Source organism: Buteo buteo, unplaced genomic scaffold, assembly GCF_964188355.1.
Source record: "Buteo buteo unplaced genomic scaffold, bButBut1.hap1.1 HAP1_SCAFFOLD_137, whole genome shotgun sequence".
Taxonomy (NCBI): Eukaryota; Metazoa; Chordata; class Aves; order Accipitriformes; family Accipitridae; genus Buteo; species Buteo buteo.
The window spans coordinates 152,463-172,940 of NW_027439301.1; the positions used below are offsets into that span (position 1 = coordinate 152,463).

Genomic DNA, 20,478 nt, shown 5'->3' on the forward strand with positions numbered 1-20,478 from the left:
TTCAATAGTAGGTAACAGTTCTGCAAGTTGATTCTTTACAAGTATCAAAATTGAGCTTATTCTAGTTGTTCTTTGCCTCTGCCTCAAATCAGAGGTCAAGCCACACAAACAGCTGTTTAAGGAGAGTTATGTATAGCAATAAAACAAATCAAGCATTAATCGAAAGCTTCCACAAAAACAAGATTTAACTAGCAACTCCACACTGTCATGTCAGCAGTGGACAACCTATTGAGTAGGCTGCTGCTTTCTAAAGCAGCAAACCTATCAATATGCATTCGAAAATCATCTGGCAGAACAACATTAGCTCATACTTTTAAATTTATAAGATTGATATCCACTTCATTTTGAGATATCTTTTTTTTTTTCCTGAATTAAGAACTGCTTCCAAATAAGTCAGTTCATTCAGCAAATGGTCAGTGCAGTAATATACAAGTACAGTAGTATTTAGAGACCCTGCCACCAGACCAGAAACAGTCACTAGTGCCAGATCTTGGGAAAAAAAAAATTGTTTAATAGCTATACAGTATATTCGAGACAATTTCTCATACCTACATCCTAGGAAAACTATCATTATGCTTAAATTTCGATTCCTGAATCCACTGGGGATGTATATATACATTTCTTCTCAGTTATGTCATTCGTTGTACATCAATAGTTAATTCTACTTCAAACACTCCCTGGCCTAGCCCCCCCTCTCCTTACCTTTTCTCTGTCTCCTAGTTTTTTGGGGCATTCTTCTGATGTAGGTGAGCAAGGTCCTTCAGTGGTCAGTGAATAAGGTCATTTAAGTGCAGCATTCTTAGGATCTGTAATTGGAGTCCCACTTAATTCATGCTGTCCTTGGACAAAATGTGATCCGCATGGAGAAACTGTGTTATGTCCTGGAATGGTGCAACCAACTGGAGGTCCCAATGTTCTTATTGCAACTGTAGCCTCCAGTTCTGTAGGAGACACTGAGCTTCTAGAGTTCAGCCATGAAATTAAAGACTGGATCCCATCCACTACTTCAATACATACATGAATCAGTAACAGGAATGGAGACTCCCTTAGACACTGATGGCACAGCTACATGAGGTAGCACCATCAGATTTCTGATACACAGCATTTCTGTAAAAGTCAGATGCTAGAGTTATAAAATGCTAGTTTGTAAAATACTGTACTTTTCCTTTCCAGAAAGTCCATGCAAGACAAATGTCTGTCTTCTTATCTCATTGTCACACTCTACTGAACAACAAACTCACAGGCAATCTAGAATGAGATCTTCATTTTGCTGAACTTCAGACTGCAAATTTAAACTTAAGCATTTTCTTTAGTCAGTCTCTATGTACTTGCACTGTTTTCCAGGGTAGTATATCCAGCACTCTGTACTGCTTTTCATGAATGTATCTGCTCTACCCATACAGGCATCCAATTTTTTATTTTTTTTTTTAATGCTACTGCTACAGTACCAAATAGTCTGAATACAGAAGGCATTACTCATTTGGTAGTCTTGGGCTATTACTCTCAAGATTACATATTCCTCCTGTGCTGAAGTAGTTTATGAACAAAGAGACTTCCCAGGAAGTGACAGACACTTTTACTGCACAAGTTCTCATACTGCTGCACCAAATCATCAGCAGCTCTAGTGTTTCTGTGATCAAGATCAGCACTTCATTAGAACATAATACTGCTTGGCATTAACCATATTTTTTGTTAGAAAGAACAGCTACCTACTTATAAAACACCCCAGCTTCAAGTTACACACTAACCTAAGGGGAACTACATTCAAGACCAAATAATTTCTCTGTTATCATGTTCTTCTTTCTTCCTATATGTGTTCACATACACTGAATTAATTTTTTCAAGGATTTCTTTAACCTGTCTCCCCCCATGTGCCCACAGGAGATGACAGCTTTGTTCCTGAAGCCATTAGAGCCCTCCACATGCTTATGAACAACATAGATTCAACACAAAATCCTAGACCTCATTCACATTGTGAGTCAGTTAAAAAGCAGCTTCTTCACAGTTTTAAGGTTATGGTGCTAACCTTTATCTCTCTGCTGTAGAAGTGTCTAATTTAGAAATCTTATTTAAAGAAGAGACATTATCTGGTGTTCTGGAGTCTGTGTCTCTGGAACTGTCCAAACAGCTTCCATCTGAAGAAGTCCTTCTGCACTGAAGCCCACTAGCATTTTGACTAGCACCTAGCATGCTTTGCTGAAATAACAACAACAAAATAATGAAGTAATTATTAACGCAAAAAAAAAAAAAAATGCCAGAAGAGCCAAATTTTTATTATACCTTCTTTCTTTTCTGTAAGGTTTCTGCAGGCAAAAAATAGTGGAGATGCTTTCTCTTCACATGAGCTGCCTCAATCTTCATACCATCCTTTAGCATATTGAGGTTGTTAGCCTGGCTGGAAACTAACAGGAAATTTAGCGTTGTAGCTTAGTGGGAATGTTTGCATTAGGTATTTGTCAAAGTTACACATGGTTTCTTTAGAAGCAGCAAGCCTTTAAGCCTGTCCAGCCCAAACAAAGAATAAGAAGTTGTCCCAAGATGAACATGACCCAAGATGCCCATTTCACATCCAGTACAGACCAGATATGTAATAGCTATTTAAGTTCAAATATACATTTATGTGCTCAGTTACAGCTGTGGTTTGCTAATCATGCAGCTCACATCTGAGCTGATTTTAACCTGAAGGAGATAATACTCCTTAACCCTTAGTTTTCTGGTTGAAAATAGATCTAGAGGAATTTCTGAATCAACCCAACTGTGCTCAGCTGATGAGAGACCAGACACCTTAATCAAGATTTAGACTCATTTTTTTGTTTGATATTTACAGTGGTGATTGGGGGGGGGGGGCGGGTTTCACTAATTCGGGTGTTGAAACTCTATCTGTCAAAGACAGTCTAGATTTTAGGGACATCTGACTTATCAGAACCACCACAATTTAAACCAGTTTTTCTTAACTGCCTGCAAACAACCTTTTATGTAACTAAAAAATGCTATACTAGCACAGAAGTTATTACAGAATTAAGTCACATTTAGGTAAGTTTAACAAGCCTATCATGAGCATAACTGGAAAGTCAGCTTACTAACATACAGGGTGGGAATCAAAGTAAGGACATGCAACAAAACCAAAAAGGCTTATAAGTCTTTCTACAGGAGACCTAGAAGTGAAATAAAAGCACACATATGAACATTCACACTGGTATGAACAGTTGCTTCAAAGTAAATTCAATAATGTTTTTATGGAAAAGTGAGATAAAGTTCATTTAACAAAAGCCTTCCAAACTATGAGCCTTATACTCTTGAGCCCATCAACTTTGCCCTCTAGAGATATTCTCTCAAAGTCAAGGCATGTGATAAAAGCTTTCTTGCATGTAACTACTGGTCACTCCCACATTTGCCAAGGGATATCACACCTCTCAAGAAACACCTTTTCTGTTCAATCTCTCTGTATTCAAACCCTGTATCTGAAACATATTGTCGGCTGTGCTTCACTAAACTAAGAGCACACAGCTATGCTAATAAAGTTTGTGCATAGAAATACAGGATTTAACATTAGTTCTAGCCTCTTAGCAGTACATAAACCTTGTTGACACAATTTACATTTGCCACAACATTGAAACACAGTGCCACTGGATGTAACATATAAGACAAGCATCAGTTCAGAGAAGAGTGCAAGTCTGAGGAAGCTGCCCCACCTGGCTTGAAACTCAGGCAAGAGTTTTGATGCTTTTTTTTCTGTGTTCTTCTCATATCCCAAAGCATGAGCTAAAAAGAAGGTCAGCTTTTACTGCATTTACTCGTGTTGTCTGAGCAACACAACACACAGCTCATGCTGATACCATGGATAAATGTTTGTTTGAACTGATGAAGAGTTTAAAGGAGCCCACCGTTAGAACTTTTTGTCCAAACACACTTGTCACTTCAGAAGAGTAACCTGATTTCCTTAGTTCATCATTACGATAGCTAGGCATGAGCCTGACAGCACACATTCACTTCTGAAAGGCACAAGAGCAGGCAGCTTGGGAAGAAGCAAACAGATTGTGGCAAAAAGACCTATACTTTCAAATGACTGCTCACCCCAAAATCCCTTTATTCTAGCATTATCTAACAACACTTGAAATATTACTTTATTTCTACATCTATCAAAAGTAATAATGGAAGATGAACATGAAGATTTACATGTGAGACTGCATGTCATTACAAGGTGACCACTCACTGCCTTTCAAAGTTCTGGGATGATATCATACATAAACTGTTATTTTGGAAAAAATACTCTCAACAGGCATTAACAACTTATTTTAGAGACTGATACAGTTAATTCCCACTTTCAAAGTTCAGCAACTGACAACTGTTTTTGACAAGTGTAGCTACACCCAGTAAATGGACATCTCCTGGCTTCACATCTGACTGTCCACCTCATGAATTGCAGTTCCTTTGTGAGAGTTTACTATGATCTGCAGAGCAGTTATTTCACATGTGGTATATGGTACAGGACTTTAGTACACACTTTTGTTTCAAGATGGACTTACTGTGCCGAAGTGTCAAAACAGTATGTTTTTCAGGCTAATCTTCTATGTATCGCGCTCTGTAGAAATATCTAATAGCTAATACCAGAGAGAACCACAATTCACTTTGTGGAGCAATTTGCACTAGAATAAAAAAATGAAACCCCACCAGACTAGAGCAAAATATAGGCTTAGCTTTGAACAACTGTATAACATAAGTTAAATCAACGTTAACACTTGCTGCATTTTCCACTTTCCTAAATACAATTCCAAGAAACCACATTGACACATATCCACTCCTAAAAAGACAGATTCACAAATCTATCATTTATGCACAGATGCCAATTATCTGGATGCTAGTATGTACTCTCAAGAAGGGAGTAAGCAAAACAATTTAGTTGTATGCAGCAGTTAAAGATTAGAGTCAGCCCATACTTAAGTTCTCTGTGAACTCCTCCCTGAAGTTCTCCCTTCTTTAAAAAGATCCTACATGCTCAGAACCTTACCTGTCAGGCCTCATACCTACAAAACAGTAGGTACGTAACCGAACATCTCTCGCAGGTAAGCTGAGGTGAATGAATATAAACAAAGTGCAATACTGTGGTGGGTTGACCCTGGCTGGATGCCAGGTGCCCACCAAAGCCGTTCTATCACTCCCCCTCCTCAGCTGGACAGGGGAAAGAAAATATAACAAAGAGCTTGTGGGTCGAGATAAGGACAGGAGAGATCACTCATCAATTACCATCATGGGCAAAACAGATTCAGCTTGGGGAAAATTAACTCAATTTATTACAAATCAACCAGAGTAGGGTGATGAGAAATAAAACCAAATCTCAGAACACCTTCCCTCCACCCCTCCCTTCTTACAGGGCACAACTTCACTCCCGGATTCTCCACCTACGCACCCCAGCAGCACAGGGAGACGGGGAATGGGGTTTATGGTCAGTTCATCACACGTTATTTTCTGCCGCTTCATCATCCTCAGGGGGAGGGCTCATCACACTCTTCCCCTGCTCCAGCGTGGGGTCCCACCCACGGGGTCAGTCCTCCATGAACTTCTCCAATGTGGGTCCTTCCCATGGGCTGCAGTTCTTCACGAACTGCTCCAGCATGGGTCCTTTCCATGGTGTGCAGTCCTTCAGGAGCACACTGCTCCAGCGTGGGCCCCCCACGGGGTCACAAGTCCTGCCAGAAAACCTGCTCCGTGGGCTCCTCTCTCCACAGATCCACAGGTCCTGCCAGGAGCCTGCTCCAGCACAGGGTTCCCACGGGGTCACAGCCTCCTTCGGGAACCCACCTGCTCCAGCGTGGGGTCCTCCACGGGCTGCAGGTGGAATATCTGCTCCACCGTGGACCTCCCTGGACTGCAGGGGGACAGCCTGCCTCACCAGGGTCTTCACCACGGGCTGCAGGGGAATCTTCACTCCGGCACCTGGAGCATCTCCTCCCCCTCCTTCTTCACTGACCTTGGTGTCCGCAGGCTTGTTTCTCTTACATGTTCTCACTTCCTCTTTCCAGCTGCTGTTTCTGTCCCAGCAACTTTTTTTACTTCTTAAAAATGTTATCACAGAGGTGTTACCACTATCGCTGACTGGCTCGGCCTTGGCCAGCGGCGGGTCCGTCTCAGAGCCGGCTGGTATTGGCTCTGTCAGACACAGGGGAAGCTTCCAGCAGCTTCTTACAGAAGCCACCCCTGTAACCCCCCCCCACTACCAAAACCTTGCCACACAAAGACAATACAAATACATTGGCCAAACTGTATTTCAGAAAAGTAATGAAACTCACTGTTTACAAAGTTCTCGTCTGCCAGGGAAAGACTGGCTTTACATGTGCAATAGATAGAAATTAATTCCTCTCCAAGTTTCCAACCAGCACACGAATTTCAGATTAAACAAGGCCAATCCTAATAAGAACAAGAGCCATTTACTCATTTTTAACTGTATCCAGCACATTCGTTATATGCCTTTTTACAATACAATGCTAATACAAAATATCACACACAGTATAGTTTGAGAAGTTTCCAGTGACATTTGAGCTTTAAAGTTTCCAAAGACAGAGGTAAACAAGTTTAACTTGTACTCTTAACGGGTCAGATACAACACTTCAACATATGACCTATGATGAAAATATCAACAAGAAGCAGATTCCCAGCAGCTCTGGCTGCATTTTGAAGAGCAGCAAAACTCCTTTTTGCCCTTAAGATCAAGGAGAAGAACAGTTTAGAAAAGGCTCAAGCACAACTGTTCAATTACACCTGAGTAAAGATGCAATTCTTCCTGCAGATTGACCTGCGAAAAGAGTTTACCCTTTTCCAGGCAAACTCAAAAATATAGTTCCTTTAATAAACAAATGATCTAGTCAACACAGTCTCAAGAGAAACTTGCCCAAGAAATGTATCATGACCAGAAAGGCTCTTCATTTAAATGAAGTACTGGCATTTTACCCTTTTACCTAAAACACTGCTAGCTTTGAAAGCAGTCAGACTCTACGTTCTTCAAAAGTATCTTATGTTGATGAACAACAGAGTTGTGTCATCTATTCCCAAATCCATTCAAGAGTTGGTGAACTAAACTTGTTCTTATAGCAGACAAACTGAAGCAAATTTATCTTCTGCTTTTCATTTTCCCAGATGCAAAACTAAGCCCCATTTGCTGCCATTTCTGTCACTGCAAAAAACATCAGCTTTTACTGGAGCCAGAACTTTCCTCATCTTTATTGTGAGATATGATAAACTTTGTTCACTTGAAAACATTTCACATCAAAAACTATTTGGCTTTAAGCCCTCTGCCCATAACTCCTTGTTGTACACCTAACTGCGACTGACATCAAGCTGTAGCTGATATGATTTTTAAGTGAACACATTAAAAAGTTCAGGTAAAAGGTATTACCTATTAGAGCTATTTTTAAACATGAGAGAAGATGTCTTTTAGAGGTAGCATAAGAATTAAATTATTTGCCTTAAAGCGCAAGCCAAACTTTGAAGTATAACCAAGGTGCCCTCAAAACAGTGGTCTGTTACACAGAGCTATTTCGCTTGCTTACTTGAGCAAAGCAGGTAAAGTACTCATTTCTTAAGAGTGAGAATACCACATACATTAGAGTACCTTAATTCCTCACCGTTTCCCCTTATTTCAAGATTCACAGTTAGTCAGCTGATTCACACAGGTTAAACAAGTTATTATTGGTGTATCTCCTTTGAGACAGTGACAAATGTCATGTCATAAGCAGTCATTTTCTCTCACTACAATTGAAGTGGTTCTCACATTACATTTCACAAAGTAGATCAGCACCCCTGCAATGTACCTATCCACTACCAAGCGTGCTGAGATGATAATTTTCAGCACTAAACATAAGATGCCTGAGCAAACTACTAGATTAAAACTTTGTAAATACTATTTATCAGCATTCAGATGTTCTGTGCAGATAGTCAGGTTTCACCCAGATTAAACAGCCTTGTTTCACTTCACTGGAGAAAAGGAGGCTCTGGAATAGGCTGACTACATAACCAGAGCAACTTAGCATTGAGTGTAATCCAGTCCGAAATTAAATATTACATCCAGTAAAAAAGTTATGAAACCAAGTCTTCTAAGGCTCTACAACAGTGGTCTTCAAAGGGGGCGGGGTGGGGGTGGTGTATGCCGGGGGGTGTACGCCAGGGGGTGCACAAGACAATCCACTGGGTATGGGAAGAAAATACTAGAACTTCAGTAATGTGTATGTAACTTGTAAATGTAGATATATACTGCAACTATGTGTTTAATTTTTTTTTTTTTCTCTCAGGACTGCACAAAAATCTGGAGACCACTGCTCTCTAACTCAGTAAAAGATCTAACTCTCCAGTGTCCACTACACATCTGATGACATCAAGTAATCCCCGTTTACTTCAGGCTCTGCAACAAGGAACATCTTCCTAACTGAAGTAGCATTGGGTAAGTAGTCTCCTTAGACTCCTCGCATCTGCTTCTCCAGACGACACAGAGCATCTGACCTTCAGGCATATGCACACTAACCCTCTTTGTTCCTTCTCATCATGACTTAGATCTTTAGGTTAACTTCTGAAACAGCAAGATTTATGTTAACTTCCCTTCACAAGAAAGCTTTCAGTTTTGCTGATGAACTGTCTACTTAACTTGGTACTGTATTCCATGCCTAGTTGCAGAGTTGAATGCTTTATTTTTGTTAACTGTATTAACTAATGAAGTGCAACACTGAACTGAGTGTCAATTATCTATTGAATCTACATTCAAAGCAAGTCTTACCACTCTAAGGGATGCTCTTCAGTGGAGGCACTAGCAGCCAGCACAATACAATGTCTAGAAGAAAAGAAAAAATAATATCCTAGCTCAGGACTTTGTATTCCTTCAAGTGAAATCAAAACTGCCTTAAATGGATAGAATGTGACTTCCAGACATGACAGATTATATCCTGCATTCAGCACAGTATTAACTGAAGAAAAACTGATTACACCCTTTATAATTGCATTCTGCTACATTCTAAGTATCAGAGTTGATTTCTTTTAATAAAAACAGTGTCAGTGGCATAACACATATAGTTTTTCTCTCTTCCCTATACTTATCCTCACCAAAATTCATATGACTACCTCCAGTTTCTGAAAAACAAACATCAATGCCATCTTCTATTTAGACTGCAAGCTAAAACTATCTATGCTAACCAGTAAGTAAATAATTTCAAGTTCAGATAACAGATTTCATACATGCTTGTATTTCTGAAAGAAGTTCTGTGGTTCAAAGAGCTTTGGCCAGTCCAATTTTCCTGGGAGAATCTCATTTGTAACTGCAAGACCTATAATTAAGGTTGAAAAACTTATTACTTTTTTTTTTTAAAGACTAGCAGAGCATGATATAAACTTTATAAGATAAAGGTTTTGAACAGTGATTGACAGATCAAAAAGCAGGGAATCCCTTGATACAATGCAGGTCTACTACAACAGTTCATTGTAAAACTGGTCCCTTATTGCCTGCAACAGATATACTTCCCAGAGAACTCTTTTGCCTAAAAGGGCGGAACACCTCGCAGAATATAACCAATTCAGATAATGTGGTTTCATAGAGGAAAATTTATACTTTTTAATGAATTAAGATGCATGGAAGGAACTTTACCATGTTTTAACTCCCTTACCACTACCGCTCGCACTGATGTAGATACGTTGCATGTAGAGTTCTGCTGTGGATAGGCTGGGGTAATGATAGGCATTACATGATATCAGTCTCATCAGTTCACCTATGATGTTAAAACAATTGTGCTCAGCACCAGCAGCTTAGCTTAGAAGAAAGTTTAAAGGCTTCCGAATTCAATGTCTACATACCCTAGGGTCCCATACTGGTAAGTTAAGATTGCTCTCTTCGTGTTGTTTCAGCAATACAGGTTTTGGCCACTCCCTGTATAAGAAAAGCCAGTGACTAACTGTCCATTTAAAACTCTGCCATGTAATTCAGGGTAGGATTGAATGTTGTTGGTGTAAATCTTATATAAAGAACTACCACAAAAAGTGTAACTACTTTCTGCAAATTAAAATAGTCATAAATAGCTCTTACCATTTTGAAAAAAACAAGAACGTCTTAATCAGAGTAGTAGCCAAAGCGTTTGGCTAGAGCTGATACATTCTTGCTACTAGCATGGCCCAGGAAACCCTACCAATGAATCCCAGCATGTTTGAGTAAATGCCACATCGTACAATGGATATGCTGTCATTAGCCTGTAGTCTTTCAATACCCAAGTATATTCCTTCAAATTTACAGCACCAACCTCACAATCTATAGAATACCTAGTACACTTCAGCCTCAAAGTCAGTTATTTTTTCAGTGCAATGAGGCCAAAATTGTTGGTCCTCACAGCAATGAGAAAAAGAATCATTACCACACCACTTCCCAAAATACTGCTACTCTGAAATTTGCCTGCACTGCTACAGCTACTGCTTCATCCAACTTCCCTTAAGAAAAAGGTTCTACCATTCTTCTAGCACTTGCTCTAGTCACATGCGCAAACAGTATTTTATTATTCCTTATGTATCGAGCTTTTATACTTCACTTGGGATTTTTATCCTTTGTAGTCAGGTTCCTGATAAGCAATGCAGCACCTTGTCCTGTAGGCACTCCCCTCTTCTCCCCACTCTACCCTCATTAAAAAACACACAGAATCTGCCCCATGGGGGTAAAAAACTGTTTTTTAAACAGCTATCCAAAGCTGAAGGAATTCTAATGTTATTATTTTTTCAGCATGAGGTACCTCTGAAAACTTTAAAGATCACAAACATTACTCACATTTTGCCCACAGTTTAATTGCAGTGTGAGCCAGAAGTTCTCTTTATTTGGCACTAGGTGTAGTGTTTCATCAGTAACTCTGCAGCCTGAAAGAAAAAATGTTGAAGCACAGAACTTCCTAGTAACATCTTGTCCTGGGTTCAGCTGGAATAGAGTTAATTTTCACAGGAACCTGGGAGGGGGCACAGCCAGGACAGCTGACCTGAACTAGCCAATGAGGTATTCCATACCATGTGACATCATTCTCAGTACATAAATGGGGAGCAGGCTGGGGGGGCTCTCAGCTTTCGGTGGGGCAAGTGGCGGAGCTTTGCGTTCTGGGTGGTGAGCAGTTGCACTGTGCACCACTTGTTTTGTATATTCTTTTATTAGTACTGTTGTTGCTGTAATGTCTTTTTTTGTGTTGTCCCAGTAAATTGTCCTTTTCTCAAACCTCGAGGATACTTTTTTTTTTTTCCTTTTCTCCTTTCTGATTCTCCTCCCCATCCCACTGGAGGGGGGCAGGAAGAGTGGGCGAGCGGCTGCATGGTCCTTTGTTACCAGTTGCGCTGAAACCACGACACAGGTACAAGTTGGTTTTATGCTATACTGGATCAATAACTTACAGTTTATCCTTCAAGTCTATGAAAACAAGTTTGGATTACTTGCTTTGTATTACCTTAAAAATTAGAGATTACACGTAACATTCAGTATCACGTCAGGTAACTGGTGCCCTCAACAGCTTTTTCATACTTTAGACTGCAGCCAACAATTTTCAGTAAGGCCCTTCCACAGGATTCCAAAAGCTAGGTTTCTTTCGACAGCCAGGAACAATTAAACCAGTGAGTGTTAAACAGTGAGCAAGTCAGGCTTCAGTATTTTAAATTTGGGGTTGGTTTTTTTGTTTGTTTGGTTTGGTGTTTTTTTTTTTAATGAACTAGCACACATTCTTCTCTATCAAGTGCTCTACCTATTCATCTGAAGTAGTTTCTGAGGCAAACTGGAATAATATGCACACCCCAATCAAAGAAACATGAAACACAACTTGAAACATCTAAATTTCAGCCCACTCACCACCTCCTCAGATCTCAAGTATACAGGGGATCAGTTTCTGCATCTTGTACAGAAACTTGGGTTGTGTAATGTGCATTCCACACCAATTTTAGTAATATTTTCTTTTTAAAGATGTGTAAATATGCTTACCATTTAAGTTTCATATACATCTTATATCCAGGCTTCTGAGATGCGAGTCATCTCTGAGATCAAGATTATCAGAAACAGTTGGCATAGACAGTCTTGCAAACATGAGATCAATCTTAAGAGGAAGAAAGTGCCAACCATTAGAATGCCACACAGTTTGCAAACAGCACACTAGTGGGGGACAGTCATTCAAGTCTAAAAAGAAAGGTTAACATTTGTATTTAGAATTATGTGACTATAGATACATCTCCCGAGATTTATTGACCAGAATACTCCATAAAATTTCTAAAAGTTCCATGTTTTATTTACAAAACCTTCATTGCATCACCCCTTTCTTTTTAAGCTAGGGAAAGGAAGAGGGGTTTTTAAGTTGAAAAAAGATTACTCTAGACTTAGAATTTGAATTAAAAAGGAACTTAAAATTAATCACAGAATTAAGACATTAAGTTCAATCACCTCAACTATACTTCAGCAAAGGAGAGAGCATTTTCTTTAGGCAGTAAGCCCTTTTGATCCTGAAGTATCTGGGGTTTAGTACAGTCTGAGGCAAGAAAATTATTCTGTGAATGTCTGTACCAGATAAAGGCCACAAAAAGGTCACTGAATAAATGTCTTCATAATAGTGATACCAAGCAGTAACTTGCTTAGGTACTAGAGCATGCAGGTCTTTATTAATTGTGTAAGAAGTATTCAAGATACCAGGATTCCTGCAGCTGACAAACCTAGGCAGGAGTCAAATGAGTACTTTTACTTTCCATTTTCCAGATTGTTTGTCCCATGACCACTTCATTTTGGATTTGCAGCAAAACATTTAGTCTGCTCACATGTTTCACACAGTGAACTACACTATACGCATCCCTCTGTAGAAAGCTCACTTGTCAGAGCCAAGAAGAGTTAGCAAGGACACTTCCTCTGCTCCCACTCTGCACGATCCTAGAGATAAATGATATTCAAGCAGGCTACCTTGGTCTACAGCACAGGTTTAGAAAAAGATGTCCCTGATGCTCCCATGCCTGCCAGGCTTCCTAGGGGCTTATTTTCCTATAAGCTCCAATCCTACTGCAATGTATTCTCCTGGGATAGGTTGTGGTCCAAAACAGCACAGTCACAGGTCCCTGGAAAAGTTATCCTATTCCACAGCACGAAAAAAATTTACTCACTTAAAGAAAAAAAAAATGCTTACCTCAATGCCATCAAACTCAAACTTGACAAGTGGTACATATGCATCTTCAACTGCCTGTAAAGGAGAGGATAACTGTGTAAGAAAAAATGTTTTGCTACTTTAATGTTTCTCCTAAACTACGATCAAATGCAGAATTTACACTGCTAACTACTCAGTATAAAGACTGAGCTGCTTCCAAACCAAAAAAAACTTATAATAAGCTGCAAGCAGTATAGCACTAATACAGTACTAATACTAGCATTCAGAAGTTATTTAGCCAAGAGATTCAGAGGCTGATCATGTATTGTAATGAACAAACAGTGCACAATGAGCCATCAGTATCAGAGGTTGTAAGGTACTTACCTTGGTGGTGAGGAAGAAAAGCAAGAGGTTTCCATAGCTATCTTACTACTGGTTAACATCCAGAGAAATCTAGAAAATTCTGTCCACATTTGACAGCATGCACAAGCCTCCTGTATTTTTATTTTCTACCATGCCTGAGATGCTATCAGCTACCTTATGGGACAGTTTTCAATTTTGTAGACTACTTGTTAGAGCTGTGCCACAGCCCACTGAGTCTGTTTTCAGGTGACAGTCTTCTAAACGAAGGCTCATTAGCTATGCATATGAAATCTTTCAAAATGTCTGTACAAGGAAGACTAGGCTGACAGAAACACTTCTCAGGAGTTTGGTTTTATACGCAAGGTACACAACATAGGCACCGAGGGTGATTTTACAAGGCAGTTTTGCACGTTCGCAGCACAGCTCCTATTAACTTTATGTAAAGTTGACTGTGTATCTCTTCTACAAAGTCTCAGGCTGAGTCTCAGAAACCTTTCCACATCACATTCAACTTGCTTAGATCTCAGGCTGCCCCTTCCTCTACCTGCATGCAGTTACCTTATTTCCAAGCCCCTTACTACATCTAAAGTTAAAGCAAGGCTCCTAGGGACAATCTTGCTTTTTGATACTATAGCCAACTCATTCCCAAACCATGGGTAGGGAAAAAGTGAACCACAAAGAGTCTTATGCGATGTACAGTCATTGGGGAAGGGAACCAAAAGCTTGACTTGAACATTTTCATGCTGCGTAAACAGTATTTTAGAAGGTACTCAGAAACAATTCCCTTTTTAATTTTGGTTTGTAAGACAACAACTACCAATATGAGTCTTCAACATGAATATTCTTATTGTAGGAGTTGCACAGTCTGTCAAGGAGAGAGCTTACTGACTCTTAGATTTTTTTATTTCCTCCTGATGTTTGAGTTTTTCAAAGAACGACTGAAAGAAATCCTATCTTTCTACATGTCTAGGAGCAACACAAACAGCATCTATGTCAGCACCTGCAAAGAGATTCCATTTCTTCTGTTACCATTGGAAGACACTTTCAAACATTAGAACTATGACCACACAACAAAAGTTTACCTTTACTGTATATTTCAAGCCTGTAAGAACCACACATAAATATTTTGCCACCAACATTTGCTACTGCTGAAGGGGAAAGATTCTGTGGGTAGAAGAGAAAGAGTTTTCTGTAGAAGGTAAAATACACATTGACCTACGGGCAAGTTTAACTAGCATGTAAGTTATTTAGAAAGACTACAACAGCCTCCGTAAACAATGTCTTCTCCCTGCCGTACTGAGTTGTTAGTCTAATAGACTGATACTGTTTTTCTGAAGTGAGTGCTTGCAGCTCACAAACAAAACAAAAAAAAAGATGAGTAATGTAGCAATCATTTCATCAATTTAAACAAACTAAGACCTACTATCAGTCTTCCCTGCAGCCGGCCCACATAAATTAACATAATCTAAGAGCCATACCAAAGGCAAGTCTAGTGTAATAATGCCAAACTAGATTGAGTGCCATAGGCTGTTTGGGGCAAGATTATTGCCCATTTACCATCTTTCTCACCCCACAATATGTTTTTTCAGCTTTGTTAACTCCTACAAGTCAACTGATGGAGCCAATTCACAAATTTATTCAGTGCCCCAAGGACTTGAAGAGCTTGATCTGAAGTATCTTTTATACTTTATTTCAATGACAGTTATTATGGATCTCCTTGATACTTAAGAAGAAAGTTAAAAGTTCAACTTCAGCATAAATCCTAGTAGTATCACCTTTAAAAGAAACAAAAAGGCTTCAGCTGTTTTGATAAGAATGTATCAAAAATCCTTACCTTGCTCTCACCAAGTTCTGAAATCCATTCTTTGACCAAGTTATTCAGCTTACCAAGAAGGACCAGCCTGTAAAGAAAACTCATGTTAAGTTTGCCCTAATCGCCCCCGCGCCCAAGGAGATCAACAAATTTTACAGTCTTGTTATACCTGTGGTTCAGTTCTTCCTCATCTTCAAATACCCCAAATGCTTTCATCGCTTCAACCAGCTTCTGAGTATGAATGCAATCTATATCCTTAGGAGGAGCCAAGCTAATTGGAGAAGTAATTCCACAGTGCCTTTGAGGCTGGTTCTGCAGCCTAGGAGTACTGTGGGAGACAATAAAATATTGAAGACTCCATAAAAGAAAAAAAACAAACAAACCAACCACCTTACTGGAAAACACCCTTCCACTTAACCAGTTTCCAAATCAGCTTCTGCTCTTATGCCCAACATTAACATAAATGAGGAAAAAAAGATCCTGCTTATGGTTTTTAGATAACTTGACCTAACTTAGAAGTCACAACTACTTTTTTAAAAAAAAATTGTGGATATAAGAAAAGATCCAAGTTGCTACCCTCTTAAGAGAGCTTATTTGCATTGCGCTAGAGAATTATAACTGATTGCCAGGAAATGAAAAGGTTTGAAATTCATGAATGGTGACACTACATACAGCGCAAGTTTTGGACATAAATGTGTTTCATATCAGTTTTGATTTAAGCATATTCCCATCAGCTTCTTGCTAACATTACACAAGACAATTTAACACTGGCTTCTTTTAGTTCAATGTCTTTGCTGTGCTTCTACTGATTCTGGAAGGACATTATAGTTTATTGTAGAGGAAGGACATATAACAAAGTGGTCTGTTAAACAGAGTTGTTGCAGCAAATTCAGCATTACCTTGGTTTTGTTAACAGAAGACGATGAGTGAAAACATCAACCAATCTGCAGCTAATGTTGCTAGCAGAGCCTTGTGCTTCTAACAGAGTGTTGAATTTTTATAGTTCAGAGGCGTAGCTGTACATACATCTGTTTTAATCTAAATCCAAGAGCTGTATGTCAGCATGCAGAGCAGCACAAGTTAAGATCTGTTTGTAGAAGGTGCTCAAATCTGCTTTAGCTAGCTCACTGCCCAGTTAGGCTGAGCAGGACACCAGGCACCTGGGTTTGGAGGCCCACAGGGTTACTGCCCCTGGAACTCCAAGCACAGCAAGGCATCATTTTCACCTCCAACCCTCCACTTGCCCAGTCTGCTTAGACTTCTTTGCAATCAGAAGCAGCACAGGACTGACATGGCAGGACAACATTAAATTAAAAGCAGCATGAGCTGGTTTTTTTTTTTTACACCATAGAACCCTTGCTTTAGAAAGGGAAAAATGGAGAAAGAAACCCCTACTTTGCATTACCAGCTGAAACCAGGAGAGAGAAAGGAGTGGGACAGGAGGTGAGGACTGTACTTAATGGATCAAGGGTTTCTACAGAAACACTAGTAGCAAAAGGGGGAGACACATTAAAGAGGTCTCTACAACTCATCATGCTTGTCAAAGAGTCCATATCCAACCCCTAAGGCTAAAGGCATTAATGATGCTGTTATTCAAACCAGACATTTTCCTACTTCATATATGGACAACTTCAAATATTAGCTGGGTTAGTCGAGAGATGCTTAGAACTATTTAAGGCATCTGACGCACTTTGGCTGGAATGGGGTGAGGAAGTGCTCAAAGGACAGCTTCAACACTTGATTTTAAAAAGATTGCTTATTGCAGCTCCTTCCTTCTAATTGTTGCCTTTACTCTTCCACTGAGGAAAGATGGATTTCTCTCTCTCAGAGTAGCTTTATCCAACTATAGACATGGCTTTTAGTCATCTAGTGGGTTCCCTCCACCTCCCTTCTCTATGAGCTCATTAAACTTCTTTCTATGCATTTTTCAAAAAGCTGGAGCAGGGGCGAGGGTATTAGAACTGTAGTCCTATCAACTAGTCTCCCCAGTCAGAACAGCTGTTTACTTGCAAGTGTAACTAGGCCTTGACCTAATTTGCCTTGCCTTGTTTGTAGGCATTGTCAGCTTCCACTTTATAAGTAAAAATAGTCATAATGAATATTTTCCTTCTTATGATATCATTTTCATAACAAATACAGAAGGAAAGCCTATGTTTAATTGCTGTGCATTACATCTAAATTAAAACACCTACAGCAGCAACTTCTTCCATGTTTTACACATTACTTGCAGTGTACAACTTGCACTTCAGAAAGTTTGCACAACACAAGAATGGGTTTCAGACTTTGCTAGCATCCAAGATCTTTCCAGGGTACAGAAGGCCACCATCTGCCTTTCATTGCCCCATTCTTCCTACAGAGGCTATAATTAGAGATTGACATAAAGGACAATATCAATTAGATATAGCAGATATTATCAACAGCAAATTCTCTTAGTCAAGAGTAGATGTTTTTCAGTTGCCTGCATGTATTACTGAAAATTTGATCTCACAACTTAAAAGTTGAGGAAAATGGCACTTGGAAAGCTTTACTGAGAATGACTTATGCCCAATAGAATTTGTTCCCTTTTTGGATTAAATAAATAAATAAATATCTTACTTCTCTCTCTCAACTGTACCAGACTGCCAGGCATATACAAAGAAGAGATCTTAAAAGAGAAAGTAGCATGCGTGGCATAATACCTATTCATCCATCAGCCTTCTGTTTAAATGAGAAGTCTCTGGCAGTTTAATATTTTGCCAACTCTTGCTATGATTTGTCCACCACAGTGAACAGCTCCAACATACTTCAGTTCCAAGAGATCCTAATTTTATACAAGAAGTTAAACTGATTTGTTCCATGTTTTGTCACTTGTTTATAGCTTCACAAAGCTGCAAGCCATTTATCCTGCATACTCCGAGAGACAACGGGTAAGTTCACACTATTACAGTTCAGGGAGTTGCCTTCAGCCATCAGGACGGTGTATGAGCCTTCACTGTGAATGCATCTCTCCGACTCATGAGGCCAGCCTGCCTCCAGCTGGGTAGAAATTTATCACTCCAGCCTTTTCTACCCTCACTACTTGGGAGGAGGAATGAATGTAAATCAGCTCCTGAACCCTCCAAATTGATAGCACAAAACAAAACAAAACAAAACCCCCAAACAACAAACAAACCAAATCCAACCAAGCAAGAAAACCCCCAAACCCTGTGACCTTCACTGAAGTAACACCAGCTACACCTTCCATTCCTACTGCACAAACTCATGTTAAAAAAAGCCTGCAGACACCTGCTGGCAAGTTAAAGCACCTTGTTCCTGGTGCCAGCATTCAGAGAAAGCCACTTTCTTTTCTGCCTTGAAGCTGGGTTGGCAGCCTGAAAGCAGTGCCAGCATCCTGTATAGCACAGATAATAACTCATCTTCTCTCGAACTTGTTTTATCTTCTTCCATGTACGCTTCCTATGCTGTTGCTTCACGATGATGTATTTGGCCTGCTCTTGTCCCTGAATTGTTATTTTCTTGCTTCCTGAATTTGAGATTTTAGACAATCTGTGGGATGGATCCTGGGTTTTGTTCTGGTTTATCTTTAAGATTTTATAAACACAGTGCACCCTTACAATCTATCATCTATAACACATATCTTCCAAAAGGAAGGACTGACCTGACACTGCAATAAAAGATACAACAGACGCCTCTCTCTCCAACTGAGAGAAAGCAGCTTGGCTATTAGGGCTGACTAAATTGAAGAAACTCAAAATTGACTTAAAATAGGAGTGTTGACTTTTCCAAGAATTTGCTCAATCAGTGTCAACTAAGTTGTTATAAAAAGAATGTTGGAGGCTGACTTCTATTAGAACCCCCAAAACTTCCTTAGTTTGGCTAAATACAATTTTGATTATTCTAATTATACACAGTTATTAGAACAGCATTACTGGAATCTGAGGAACATACATGCCCAATGTGGCATCGGACGGATGTTTCGCCTAATACTTTAATTGCCAACATGTGCCTACACCAGGTAACATGACGACATTTACATAAAGTGCTTGTAAGAAAAAGCTATTTGTAAAAAGCTGAAAGGGAAGAAAATACTAATTTACATCTCCTTAAGCAAGGCGTAATTGTATAAGGCTAAATTTACTTTTCAAATACATTATCTGTTGTTGTCACAGCTTACAACTCTTTAGAGACAACCTGGCAAATTCAGGTCAAATTATTAGGGGGTTCTAGAAATCAATTTCTACAGCCCTGTTCAGCCAGAAATCAAAAGTGTGGCTTTCCACCTGAGCCTTTAAATGTTTTTAATTCTGATATGTAATTATGGTTTCCTCCCAAAGAGTTCCTTTTTCAGAGTCCTCTTTTCAATCAGGTACTTGAGTTTTATTTTAAATAATTTTACTGCAAGCACAGATTCCATTTGTTAAACCTATTCAAATTAGGCCATTTAAAAATTAATGACTGCTTGTATTCTCCACAACTATCTTCTGCATACTTACTTCCTTATAAATCAGCTGTTGCAGAAGTTAAGTGCTATGGCCTCGTTTAACAGCTTAACAGATTTCTGTAGAATACTTAGAGTCCCCAGCCTGCTCTGCCACCTGCTGAGCAAATTGTACTGGCTCTCACTGGATGACCTTTTGGAGTGGAGAGAGGAAAAAGCAAAAAATCCCATTTGGTTTATCTGAAGATAATTTTTTAAAAGACATTCTAAAGTTACAGTTCCTTACCAGTGGTGGGTATTTGTTGAGGACTTCTTGGCTGGGCAAAGGCATGTGAGCAATCTAGCCGTTATGTGGGAACGAAGCATAAGTTTACAAAATACTGGAGCAGACAAGGACGCTGTGTCCTTGTACGCTGGGAAAAAGGAAGATAAGAAGAGCCTGACAAACAACACCTGGATGCTGAAGAATGAGATAAGTAACTGCTGGACACCTCGTGAAGAAGCTTGCACAGCCAATAGAGAATAAGATAGTGTCGCATGAAACGGGGTATTGTACCAATTAGAGTATTGTATAAGGCGCATGGACAAGTCAGTCTTGTATAAATGTCAAGACGTCTGAACAGTAAACGAGCAAGATGTTAACTCATATTGAGTGTGATTCTTGACTACGGCCGTTCTTCCTGACATTTGGCGCCCGAACGGGGACCCTCAAATCTGTTATAACTGGGCCGAGAACAGACAGAGGGCTTCTCAAATCTGCTCATAAGACTCAGCGGAGCAGA

The 20,478-nt window shown here is 39.6% G+C and overlaps 1 pseudogene; it reads right to left on the minus strand.

Annotated features, from left to right (window-relative positions):
- Window positions 1-1,900: 1,900 nt before the first annotated feature.
- On the minus strand, window positions 1,901-20,027 carry LOC142028073 (poly(A) polymerase gamma-like; annotated as a pseudogene).
- Window positions 20,028-20,478: the final 451 nt, after the last annotated feature.